General features: G+C 32.1%; 1 long non-coding RNA gene across 2 annotated transcripts in view; it reads left to right on the top strand.

Annotated features, from left to right (window-relative positions):
• LOC134693091 (uncharacterized) overlaps window positions 1-1404 on the top strand; it is a 104204-nt gene extending 102800 nt beyond the window's left edge. For both annotated transcript variants that reach the window (XR_010102334.1, XR_010102333.1), the window contains exon 3: window positions 1012-1404. This is a non-coding gene — a long non-coding RNA (uncharacterized LOC134693091). The remainder of the gene's footprint in view (window positions 1-1011) is intronic.
• Window positions 1405-14347: the final 12943 nt, after the last annotated feature.

The following is a 14347-nucleotide window of genomic DNA, read 5'->3' as shown; positions in this document are numbered from 1 at the left end:
TGGTGGTCAAGTCCATACCTTAGATACTATAAGCAACAGGGCTAGTATATTCCGTGTATGGAAGGACTGTAAGGTGTACATGTCAAACTGGCAGGTGTCATCTGACCTTGACCTCATTTTCATGGTTCAGTGGTTATAGTTAAGTTTTTGTGTTTTGGTCTGTTTTTCTCATACTTTATGCAATAGATCTACTATGTTTGTTGTATGGAATGATTGAAAGGTGTACTTTCAACATAATATCAATGATAAATAAAGAAGGCGAGACATTTCAGCGTGTGCACTCTTGTGAAACTTTTACATAGTTTACAAGTTAATGTTTGTGTTTAGGTTTGTTTAAAGGGAACGACTTATAATGTCAGAGACAATGGTAATTGGTATGCAGTTGTATTAGCAGTGGCACATCTCTTTCCATTGAGATTGTTTAGCCATGTTCCTTCAGTCATTGTTCATCGACTTTCAATATTTGCATAACTTACATGTTAAAGTATTGCTATTTTAATTTCAACATTTGCATTATCAAAATTACAAAAGGCGAGACATATCTCTGTGATAACAATTTATGTTCCTTATTTTGTACTTTTATTAGGGCATTAGTTTTCTCGTTTGAATTATTTTATAATGGACATTTTGGAGCTTTTTATAGCTGACCATGTGGTATGAGCTTTGCTTATTGTTGAAGGCCATACTGTGACTTATAATATACTACAGTTGTTAATTTCTGGTCAGTTGGTCTATTGTTGAGAGTTTTCTCATTGGCAATCATAACCACATCTTTTTATAACAATTTAACAATTCAAAATTAATCAAACTAAATTTGTCATATGAATGGCTGATTAAACCATCCAAATAATGTTGGGTCAAATTGTGCTTTGTTGACTCTCACTACATAAATTTTTTATTGACACAATGTTGCAGATGAAATCACTATCAATCCAAATCACAATTTATTAATGTAAACCATTATAGGTCAAGAATACTTTAGGAATAATAAATGTTATTTTTACTTTTCAGTATGTTGAGAGAAGTTCAGAACAAGCTATTATGTTTGAAGAGGAGTTGTCAGCACGTCATCATTGAATAAAGTCAGTTGTATTAGAAGTGAAGCCTAAACAGAAATGAGACAATTATCAAATAATTCAAAGACTACATGGATGTTATCTGGACTAACATTTGTATGACCCAAATGTGGTATTTTTCATATGAAGACTTACAAGGCAAATAATTGGCTGTGGCAACATGTGTATGCATTTAACATGTTTAAAGACTTGAAGAACTTGTACTGCCTTCTTCAGATTTCAGTAGAATTTGTTTAAGACAGTAAATTCCGAGTATGAATTGAAGAATTTTTGCTCATTTAAATGAATTATGAAAATGTTTTACATCTTAAATATACAAAAACAACATACCGGTAAATTATTTTTTCTTTCTTGAAACTTATTACAAAATAAATTCTTATATACTAATTCTTGAAATAAACAAGTTTATTTTTAGTCTGAACGTACAACTCAATGCACTGGTTATTCACACAGAAAACTACATTTATCTCTCAGTCATATTAAAAAAAATGATATATGGTAGAATTGCCAATGAGACAACTATCCTTAAAATAAATGCCAATGATCAAAGATAATGTATACATATATAGTGTATCATGGATTCAAAGCAAAAGAGAGATTACTATATAAACATATTTTATATAAGATATCTTATATACTTTATAAGATATCTTATAATATATATATAGATATCTTATACAATTTATAAGATATCTATGATATCTTCTATATTATAAAAGATATCTTCTATAATTTATAAGATATCTTATAAAGAAAAGCATTTGAGATATTATAGATATCTCGTTAACTTTATTAGATATCTCTTTAACTTCATAAGATATATCATTAACTTTATAAGATATTTTATATAGTTATAAGTTATCTCAAATAGTTAAAAAGATATCTTACATAATTCATTAGATATCTTATATAGTTCATGTGATATCATATATAGTTTATGAGATACCTCATATGAATAATGAGATATCATATTTAATTTATAAGATATCTTATATGAAATATATTTATAAGATATCTAATAAACTAGGAGATAAAGTACATACTATATCGTATATACTATATAGGATATCTTATAAACTGTATAAGATATCTAATATCTTTTATATCATATAAGATATCTTAGAAAAACAGATTATATAAGATATCATATTTGCTATATGAGATATCTTATTTATTATATGAGATATCGTATATAAGATATCTTATTTGTTATATGCGATATCGTATATAATAAATAAGATATCTTATTAATTATATGAGATATCTTGAAATTCGAATAAATAGTAAAACAGCTTACCATATAAAAAACTTCAGTGTTAAATAGATATAAGAATATGTGTCAGGTATGAGTGTCAATAAGGCAATTCACCATCCTAGTCATATCTTTCTGGTTTTACTCTTTAGTTGAGTTGCTGTCACACTGTACTGTGTTTACTAGAATGCAACATCTTATTCAATCCTTACAAAAACCTTCAAGGATATCAAAACTAGATATCTTGTATAGAAAAGTTATTTCACTTCTTAACACAGGCAACTTGGATTCAAGGATTTTGTTATTCTTTTAGTTAATTTAAAAATTATTTTCAGTGACTGAAAATGAAAAACATGACAACATTATGTATCAGTTAGCATTAGATACTTGTGTACACGTATGGGAAGTTAAGTCGCCATCTGTGTTTAGGGTTCACAGATACTATACCTCTGCTCTAGGTATAGTAACGTCCCCTACCATACGTATTAAGTATCCATTCTTACTGATACAAACTGAGAGTGAGGAGGCTCAGTTCGACTGATGTGCGGTGGCTCAGTCTGACTGATGTGCGGAGGCTCAGTCAAAACATTTTTGCTTTTACGGTACAAACTGAGAGTGAGGGGGCTCAGTCTGCATGTGAAGCTCTGTAACATGCTTTTATGGGGGGAAAAGGGTATTTTATTTGTTTTTATCAAATTTTAATTGGGGGTATTTTACTGTTTTTACTAGAACAAACTGAGAGTGAGGGGGCTCAGTCTGCATGTGAAGCTCTGTAACATGCTTTTATGGGAAATGGGTATTTTACATGTTTTTATCAAATTTTATAGGGGATATTTTACTGTTTTTATTCAAATTTTAATTGGGGGTATTTTACTGTTTTTACTGGTACAAACTGAGAGTGAGGGTGCTCAGTCTGCATGTGAAGCTCTGTAACATGCTTTTATGGGGAAAAAAGGGTATTTTATTTGTTTTTATCAAATTTTAATTGGGGGTATTTTACTGTTTTTACTAGAACAAACTGAGAGTGATGGGGCTCAGTCTGCATGTGAAGCTCACATACTTTTATGGGAAATGGGTATTTTATTTGTTTTTATCAAATTTTATTGGGGACATTTTACTGTTTTTATCCAAATTTAAATTGGAAATATCTTATTGTTTGAAAAGGGACTGGGTATTTTATTTGATTTTCATCAAATTCTAATTGGGAATGTTTTTTCCAAATAGGGGATGTTTTACTGTTTTCAGCATGTGAAAGCTCTGTAACATGCTTTTAAGGGGAAAAGGGTATTTTATTTTATTTTATCAATCCATTTTGGGAATGGGGGACAAAGTGAATGTTTTACTTGGTTTTTTTTTTATTTTTTTTTTATTTTATTTAGTAAAAATGTTAAGCCCCCAAGTCAAATCAAAGACTTAAAAACTGGTACTCCAAAAGGAAAAGATAAGTGAACTAACTGTGGGCATTTGTCTTGGTGAACTAGCACCTTAAAGTCCAGCTAACCCACAGGCCAGCTGGCTAGTACAAGCAGACAGGTTTTTTTAATACCATTTGGCATTTTTAAACTTTGGCATTTTTCATTTGGCTTTTTGCTTTATGTGTTTTGAACTATTTTGGATTTTTATAACATTTGGCATTTTTCATGTACTTTTTTTTCAACACACCCAAAACACTTAAATTGAGAGTTAAATATACACTTTTGGCATTCATAATGTTTATCAATCAAGGTAGCATTCTATTTTTAAAATTTACATTACACAATTAGGCTTTCTGTAACTTTGGCTGTTAATCTTTTGTACGAATGCTATGATAACCATTATGTGTAGAAAATAAGACTACATTTCTAAAAGTGGCTCAGGATCATATTTTTATGTTCGATATCAAGTTCTAAGTTTCCATCTTATTTCTAAAATTTAAGTTCTTCCATATCTGATACATCATATAATATTGTATTCATCTACTAACCCAATTTTCTCATAGGGACTTAACACGAAGCAGAACAGAGGGGTATAGGTGGTAGGTGGTTAAGGGTGTTACGAATAGATGAAAAGGCGAGGAAGGGAGGGAGAAAAATAAAATGATTGAGAGGGTGAGGGTATATGATTGTGAGTGGAATTTGGAGAGGGAGGAAATCTGTGAGAGAATGGAATTTCATGGTAAGGGCAGGATGTACTGGTCTGGAAGTTCAGTTTTCTGTTTTGTCTCATGTAGTTTGTATTTTCTTCATCAATTCTATAAGTTTAAATATTGAAATTGCTGCCGTCTAAAATTTAACAGGGTTAACAGCCTTTCTTGTTACTGTTTATGTGCTGCTTATTTATAACTATTGTAGCACTTCTCAGTTACTAGATAGAGTTGTAGCTTTTCATCAGTTTTAGAAGCAGCTAAGTGTATCCTGTCTATTTCGGATTGACACAAGAATGACCAGGTTGTGAGACTCCAAAGTTTTTTTGATGAGTGTTTTCTCTTGTGATGGCAGGTGTCATCTGACCTTGACCTCATGTTCATGGTTCATTGGTCAATGTTTAGTTTTCTTGGTTACTGCTAACTTTATGTGACAGTTGTAATAAAGCTTTGTATTAAAACTAGTATATTTTTGTTCAGGGACCAGCTGTAAAAAGGACGCCTTCGGGTGCATTATTGCTACATTGAAGACCTGTTGGTAACCTTCTGCTGTTGTTTTTTTCTATGGTTGGGTTGTTGTCTCTTTGACATACTCAATTTTCCATTTCCATACTCAATTTTATTATATTTAGGACTATCAAAATAAAATCAATGATTAGAAAAGAAGGCAGGACATTTCAGTGTGTGCACTCTTGTTATTTTAGTTGCTTGAAGTTGAAATTTAGGTATACCAGAAAATGTTTTTTAAACAGATGTTGGATTGAGTGCCATTTTCAGTTTTAGGCATACAGTTGTTTTTGATCGGGTATTTATTTTTGTAAACTTAGAGGACAGATTATTCATTTTCTGCACTATTGAAGCAAGATTTTTCATTTTCATTAAAGCAAGGGACTGATTATTCATTTTCACAACTATATTTATGATATTCGAAAAAACATACAATTTTGAAATGATTTGTTTATTATAAATGTTACATGTATAGTCAAGTGATTATATACCATTTAACTAGAGTTAATCATCATCCTCTGCAGAAATGAATCTTTGTTTTAAGGGTTTTGGAGCCACTGAAGGTCTAAGAAGCTATAGAACAAAGGATGCATTCATGCTTTCTTGGTGTTCAAAAGACCCTTTCATAATCTGAAAATGCAATTTTAATAATTTTTTGACAATATTTTGGTATTCTATATAAATGTATAAATGGCTATTGGTACTTTACAGAACGGAACGGAACGGAATTTCATTTAAGGTATCCAAAGGGGGCATTTATCAAAATTTCGAAAAATCTTTAAAACAAAACAAACTTTAAAATTTCTGTGTTTTACGGTTTTCCATATACAAATAACACAAATGTATACTTAATCTCATCTTCACAGGTGAAATGTGTAATAATGTATAACATCGGGAAATATTCTGTAGATGAATATGTCATGAATATGTCGGATTGCCCTGATAAATTATCATGAAATTAACGCATTTGCAAGTCATGCATTATGATATCTAGACTGACCTCACGTCGTCCTTGATTAGAGACAGTGATCAAGTTGAATCTGATTTAAAACTTTTTAATTTATTTTTCCGTTCTGTCCGTTCCGCAAAGTACCAATTGCTCTGAGAAATTGGTATTTAACGGAAAAAACGGAAACAGACATCTTTAATGTAATTAAAGCAGTATGATAAAAAAAATTGTCTGACACCTCTTTTTGCATTAGTGGTATGTGTTTTAGATAGCATTTTCGACTTCATCAATAATAAAAAATTTAACACAAAGGCAGGTTACACAAAAAGTCTTTCTCCTTCCATCGGTAATTATATTTTAAAAAAGAGGCCTTCAACAGCCCGTTCCGACGATGATTAGAGACAGTGATCAAGTTGAATCTGATTTAAACTTTTTAATTTATTTTTCCGTTCCGCAAAGTACCAATTGCTCTGAGGAATTGGTATTTAACGAAAAAAACGGAAACAGACATCTTTAATGTAATTAAAGCAGTATGATAAAAAAAAAATTGTCTGACACCTCTTTTTGCATGAGTGGTATGTGTTTTAGATAGCATTTTCAACTTGATCAATAATAAAAAAATTAACACAAAGGCAGGTTACACAAAAAGTCTTTCTCCTTCCATCGGTAATTATATTTTAAAAAAGAGGCATTCAACAGCCCGTTCCGACGATGATTAGAGACAGTGATCAAGTTGAATCTGATTTAAACTTTTTAATTTATTTTTCCGTTCCGTTCCGTTCCGCAAAGTACCAATTGCTCTGAGGAATTGGTATTTAACGGAAAAAACGGAAACAGACATCTGTAATGTAATTAAAGCAGTATGATAAAAAAATTGTCTGACACCTCTTTTTGCATGAGTGGTATGTGTTTTAGATAGCATTTTCGACTTGATCAATAATAAAAAATTTAACACAAAGGCAGGTTACACAAAAAGTCTTTCTCCTTCCATCGGTAATTATATTTTAAAAAAGAGGCATTCAACAGCCCGTTCCGACGATGATTAGAGACAGTGATCAAGTTGAATCTGATTTAAACTTTTTAATTTATTTTTCCGTTCCGTTCCGCAAAGTACCAATTGCTCTGAGGAATTGGTATTTAACGGAATCAACGGAAACAGACATCTATAATGTAATAAAGCAGTATGATAAAAACAAGTCAGACCCTTCTTTTTTGAACGAGTGGTAAGTGTTTTAGATAGCATTTTGACTGGATCAATATTTAAATAAACAGCTGCGCCATGAGCGCATGATACGCCCGTCGTCTTGTGAAAAAACATTTTAATGTAAGTGCGGTTCTACCCCCACATCAACCTATATTAGAATGAAAAGGACCTTTATTTTACACATGGGGAATGTCAGGGAATGAAACTGTACGTGTATTGCTTGGCCGCTCAAGTCCTCTTGATTTATAACGGATTAAGAAACAAATTGAAAACATGTAAGATTATTTGCAAAAGTAATTGCATACATTTAATTCACTCTCCGTGTCACTGCTAGTCATGATAGCCCTACGATACAAACATTTCACTACATACATAATTTGGGGTGTTAAACATGTTAGTGGGATCCCAACCATGTCTCTAACCTGGGACAGTGGTATGACAAAAAAATCTCAGACCAATAAGGCATTTGTGAAACTAGTAACTGGTATTTTTGGCAAACATCCTTTGTTTGCATGATGTAATTGTTTATTGTCATCGAAAGTTCTATGTATCTTTTTTACCTCAGAAATTATCAGGTACCATATGGAGTATTGACTGTATAACTTTTTTATATGTATACTGCAGTTGAGCTATTTGCACAGTCAAATTGAATATGCTATATAATCATATCTGATGCAAATGCACTGACCCTGTCCTAATCTGTATTTGATTATGACGTTGATAATATATTTCCATTGAGTTTGCCATTTGCTCCCAATAATGATGGTTTTTATACTAATGTGAATATTTCAACAGCTGTATAATGAATAACACAAAAATTGTCTATAATAATAGAAATGATTTATTGGGTTATGCAATATAGTATTCCACATCTGCCATGGTATTGGCTAGCAAATATCCTAGCACAGGAAAATCACTAATGACAAATACACTAGCAGAGAAATAATTGTCAGTACTTAGAAATAGCATTTTACCTTTCATTCAATCAAAATACAGCATTATACATAAGTTGGAATTGATAAAAAAAAATGCATTAATGATGAATTATCTGGATTTTAAAATTTGAACTAGAATCGGCTTAAATTTTGATAACTGTCCTTTTGTTACCTATTGCATTGTTACTCAATGTATATAAAAAGAAAAATGGTTGTAACAAGGCTAAATATTTAACACTGAATTGTAGAAAAAAAGAAGGAGTTTGAACATCTGACAAAATTTCATCATTTTACCCTAATAGGCGAGTGACATTCAGACCTAAAAAATATTTTTAATGCACCTATCTAACACACGGCTAAATTATATATCTTTGGAAAGGGGAAAATGTGTACAATGCATTTCACCCGGTCGTAAAAGTGAAATATGGTGCATTTTTTTTTAAATCCGGGTCAAAGGTCAGACGCGAAAATTATCGAAAATCACATCATTTTAGATTTATGAATTAATTTGAATCAGCAGGGTTACGAAATATATTTTATTTTACTTTATACAACATAATAATGTTGTTTGTCCGATTAAAAATTACATACGCTGTATGCAAGAACGGTAATTGACGTCATTTTGACGTTTCTACTCTGATATCAGAATACGATTCTTTTGGCAAGATATGAACAAATACGAATGAATTTGGCATTAAAAATACTATTTTATGTTGCAATGTTTGTTCTAGCGTGCACAATAATGATGTTTGTTCAAAGATACAAGTATAAAAGTGAGATAATTATCTAAATACAATGGTGTCAAAAGTAGACGTTTTTTCGCTTCAACTATAAAGAAGGCCTCCTGTTTGTGTAAAGCCTACCAACCACGTCAAGGTCGGAGACCGTCTGGCACGTTATTTTTTTAATTTCTGTTTATATTTTTCTATTTGTAAAATAATTTTAGGGTACACCAAAGTTTTGTTTTAATCTTAAAAGTGTTCATGTCCATCTCTTGAACACAATGTAAAAAAAAAAAAATTACAAAATGCGACATTTCATCTCGCGATTTATTTACATTAAAACTCATTTTTTAGAATTTAAATCAAGTCTGAAGAACTTCCTCTTCTTCGTCATCGTCAGGGCTCTGTTGGCTTTTCAATATATTACAACAGAGATCGCTTCCCTGGCAAGGACATAGTTCTGTACAACAAAGGTTTTGTTCAACACAAACACATTTTCTACTGCAAATTTTTTTTCCTTTGCAAGAACAAATTAAATCCTGAAGAAAGTCTGATGACATAAGTCCAGTGAACATAACTGGGGTTGGACCATTGCAACTTTTTTTCCAACCGTATTCATAGGGTGAACCTATTGGCGGCTTTGCCTGATGTGATGTCATCCATATCTTTGTTTGAATGCTGGCTCTTAGAACATGTTGTTTAAATGAAGATTCGCTTGGTGGAAGGCGAACAAGAGAGCAGTCTTGTGCCTGATGTTCATATATATGATGAAATCATAATCTTTCAGTCAGTTTAATTGAAGTCTGGAGCTGGCATGTCAGTTAACTGCTAGTAGTCTGTTGTTATTTATGTATTATTGTCATTTTGTTTATTTTCTTTGGTTACATCTTTTGACATCAGACTCGAACTTCTCTTGAACTGAATTTTAATGTGCGTATTGTTATGCGTTTACTTTTCTACATTGGTTAGAGGTATAGGGGGAGGGTTGAGATCTCACAAACATGTTTAACCCCGCCGCATTTTTGCGCCTGTCCCAAGCCTCTGGCCTTTGTTAGTCTTGTATTATTTTAATTTTAGTTTCTTGTGTACAATTTGAAAATTGGTATGGCGTTCATTATCACTGAACTAGTATATATTTGTTTAGGGGCCAGCTGAAGGACACCTCCGGGTGCGGTAATTTCTCGCTACATTGAAGACCTGTTAGTGACCTTCTGCTGTTGATTTTTTATTTGGTCGGGTTGTTGTCTCTTTGACACATTCCCCATTTCCATTCTCAATTTTATTTGCTAGTTGCAAGTCTTACACGTAACTTTTCAAATCATGGTAACTTGGCTTATATTTGCCTTTTGTATCATACAACTTAGATACAAGTTTTCTGGCAACACAGATGGAGGTATCAATATCTGAGTTACCTAGCTGTGATAGACCCGCCAGTTCTGCAGATGACGACTTTAAAAGCTTAAACACAGACTTTTTCCCAATGCCAAAAAGACTTGATGTGGTGTCACAACCAGTAAGAGCATGAGCTGCTGGTAGTATTTCACGGGTAATGTTTGTAAGGGAACTCCACAGCTCATGCACTGGGATGTATCGCCTACCATCCTTACCACTAGTAACAGCACCCATGTATAGCCATATCCGTGTTAAGCATCCGAGGGAAGTAATGCACAGCGAGAACTAAAACATCAGTGTCAGAACATTTAACAATCGTTCTCCCTCTTACATTACACATCTTAAAGTGTTCGTCAGCATGAAGGGCATGTAAAACTAGTCTTGTGTCGGCTTCCTCTTGTGTGCTAAATAAGCTGGTACAGTCAGTTATTTGATCGTTAGTTATTTTTTTTACGATTTCTGGATTTGGGAAAGTGCCTGCCAGAAATAATGTTTGTCCGACAGGCAGTGTGTTACTTGCACAATAAGATTTTGAAATAAATTCCCCGATGAAGCAGACCAAAGCTTGTTTATTTCTTTTGTTTGCCAGAATTTTTTTCCAGTCGGGGATACTGCTTCCTTCATTTACATGATAGACCCTGTGTCCACCAGCTGCTTGAGACCGACGTTCCCTTTCAGTCGATTTGATAGAGTCTGGTAAGTCATACCTATCAAACACATCTACAATTGTTGATGCCGACTGAAAGAGAGTTGACAGCTGCTTCAAATAGAAATTAAGCAAATCACCAAAACTAGAAAACATTTTCACATCTAACGATTGAATAATAGCCATGCCATCCCTAATCACAACCGTGAGTAATGGGTCAAATGCTGGAAGGTTAAAATATGGACATATTTCGCGTTCAAGCTCATGTGCAAGATCAGATTTAACACATTTTCGCATCGTTCCATCGACACGAAAAAGAGAAGTGAGTATGGGTCCAATAGGGAAAGAGTGCAATTTTTCAACGGTAACATCATCTCTGCATTTCGTCAGTGCTAGTGCTATGAGCTCTGGGTTAATGTTACCTTGAACTGTCTCCCCTGATCTGCATTTTAACTTTGTTTTTTTTGTTCATATCTGAAAACGTCTTTATATTAGAGCGTTGAATTGGCCCATAGAAGCTTCTATTCAAATTCGACAAAGGCACTTTCATGCTCTGACTTTCAATTTCAAATTTAACTGGATTTCTCAACAAATATTTTGTGATGCAAGCTGAGTGGTATAAAGCATTTAGAGCAAACATCTCTGATTTTATTTTCAAAACCATTTCACTGTCGGATATATTTTTGCAGTACGCATAATGCATTGGATTCATTCGGCCGATGATATCTTGCGTAATTTTTTATCTTGCCTAAACGATTTGTATTTACAAAATATGCAAACCATCCGATCTATCTCAGGCAATCTAGATCGTGTCAATATGGTAGACTGAGTATCATCTTTGCACAAGGGTATTTTTGTACAGGAAGATGTAGATTGTCCTGTTAATAAATTATTGTCTGCAAATGTGGTCAAATTTTGTTAACTTGTAAAAGCTTTATAACAGCTTTTATGATATTTTATTCAATCAAGTGGTGCTTCCTCGACCGTTTTGTATTCATCAACAAGTCTCCTATAAACGGTGTCCTTCCGTTTATTTACGGCAGAAAGAAAGTTGTTTTTCCCTTTGCAGCTGGAAAACATAGCCGCTCTGTCGTAAATACTTGACTAACGATACATCGTTGCCAGTCAATGGACAGTCTGCCTTTTTAGCAGCAGGAGAGGTAAGTTTAACAGGACTACACGTCAAGTTTGACATTGTCCGGAAAAATACTAGAGTTGTTCCCGTTAATTATTTTTCTATTACTGTGTCACAATAACTTTCAAACTAATACTTATCAAATACCTCTATAAAACACTATCTTTTTTAATGTAATAAATTCATTAAGCTTACATCCATTATTCAATCAATTTAAGAAATTTATATTTCAATTGGTCTTGTGAGTTTTGTCAAATTGACATGCTCCTTCTTCACGAATAAATGATTATAATATACAGGTGAAGAAATGAAAACGGACAAAATGAATTCCGTAATTGCGGTGGAATATTGATGAGTGCGTAAAAATGCAAAAAATACAGAAAAATACAGCTAAAACAATATGTATCAAATTAGTTATGAACTAAGAATAATTATTAGATATGATTCAGCTTTAAACTAAGATCAAATAAGAAAAAACGACTGAAAGATATAGAAAAGAAGTGGTCGGTTTTTGAAATAATGACAAAATTGCTACAAAAATGATTTTTTTTATGCAAAATAACACAATATTATTTATTAAAAACTATTTGATAATACTTAAATATGCAATGCGCTAAAAATCAATGCATTTCATTTATAAAAAAGAGAAGTTTAAAGCAATTAATTTACGTTGAAATACAGGTGGTAAATTTTAATTTTGGAAAGATTTCTCGATTTTAATTCAATTTTTACAAAAATTGCACCGTACGATTTTTTTACGACCGGGCAAAAAATGAAGTTCGGATATTCATCTATCACTTGTAAAAAATTCAGCCGTGTGTTAGGTGGGTGCATTAAAGTCGTTAACTAGACGTCTTTTCTGAAAATGTCACTCGCCTATAATTGGAACATCTTCACAATAAAAACTAGAGAAAATTATTCTTCAGATTTAGGAGCTACAAAAATATACAAATACTTATGAAATACATATTGAATAAGACATCAAATAATTTTCCTTTCATCTAAATTATGTACAAATGGAATTTTTAATATATTATGCAGCATCATACGACTGCAGAGGTAGTAACCTGAACAGTTGTGGCAAATTTGGACACAATATTTAAACTTGATACTGCCTGAATTTGGATTCTGATCAAATCTTTGACATCACATTTAGGTTTGAGACACAAAATAAATGTGGTCAAAGATATTTACTGTTTCAATAAAAAAAAAGTATGGAAAAAGATATGAACCCAAGTCAAACTGAACTGCTATTATTAGCTGTTTTTTAGCTGTTATTTACCAGTTTTTCATATTTTTAGCAGTCCTTTAGCTGTTCTAAGCATTCAATCTAATAGCAGTTTGAAAAACTGCCACATTTCACCATTTCTTAGCATTCATCTTAGCATTCGTCTTAGCATTCGGCTTAGCATTCGTCTTAGCATTCATCTTAGCATTCCTCTTAGCAGTCGGGACAACAGTTATGACAGCAGTTCGATAGCAGTTGACCTATTAATCTTTGTTATAAAAATGCTTGGATCTGGCTATGTTTCAGCTTGAAGTTAAACATTTATTTGAAGATAATTTGATCATTTTCAAATGTGGATTTTGGCTCCATGTTGTGTGGAAATACTTGCTAGTGAAAAAGTGTATTTTTGTCAATATAAGCTTAATTTTGGATGAATTGAATACTTTTACACACCTGCAGTACAGTAAGTTGAAAGTTATAGTTAATGCTTGTGTGTATTCTCAATTCTGACATAACTTTGAAGGGGGAAACAGAAATCATACAGAAAGCCCAAAAAAGGGGGATTGTAGTTTATTTAAATAGAATATCTGATGTTGACAGGACTGTAATAGAATGTTAGCATATATATATACTTACAGCTCAAGATGTTATTTGAAAAAAATGGATATGAATATCATTTTAATCTATTATTTTGTAAAAAAAAACAATCTTATCATATTCCAGAGTTGAAAAAAGGGGGAGGTAAACCAGTAGACTGTGAATAGCTGATTGGTTAAAATTGTCAAAACAATCCATTTAATAAAATTAATTTATAATATATAATTTTACTTTAGTTTGTTTCAGAAAAAGAAACATAATATGTATTACATGTATCAAGAATTTATTTGTTTAAAATTCCAAAAGAGAAAGAGGATATAACTGTTGTCTTTTTATCCACATTTAATTGAATAAAAACAGTACATTTGGCATGTTTGGTAATAAAATAATGATAAATGAAATAACTTCTAATTTGAAAATCACTTAGTCAAGGTAGAAATTAGCCTCTTAGCAGTAATATCTCTTCAATAAGTTGCTTTTTTAAATGTCTTGATATTCAAAGTGCTTTTTTAATTGTTCCTATATCATTACGGCCACTATAGTCTAACATAATTAATAAGGGATCTAAGACCAGCTAAAGTA

The sequence above is a fragment of the Mytilus trossulus genome, chromosome 12, assembly GCF_036588685.1.
Source record: "Mytilus trossulus isolate FHL-02 chromosome 12, PNRI_Mtr1.1.1.hap1, whole genome shotgun sequence".
In the NCBI taxonomy this organism is placed as follows: domain Eukaryota; kingdom Metazoa; phylum Mollusca; class Bivalvia; order Mytilida; family Mytilidae; genus Mytilus; species Mytilus trossulus.
The sequence above is the reverse complement of the archived record's forward strand: the minus strand, read 5'-3'. Positions and strand labels throughout refer to the sequence as shown.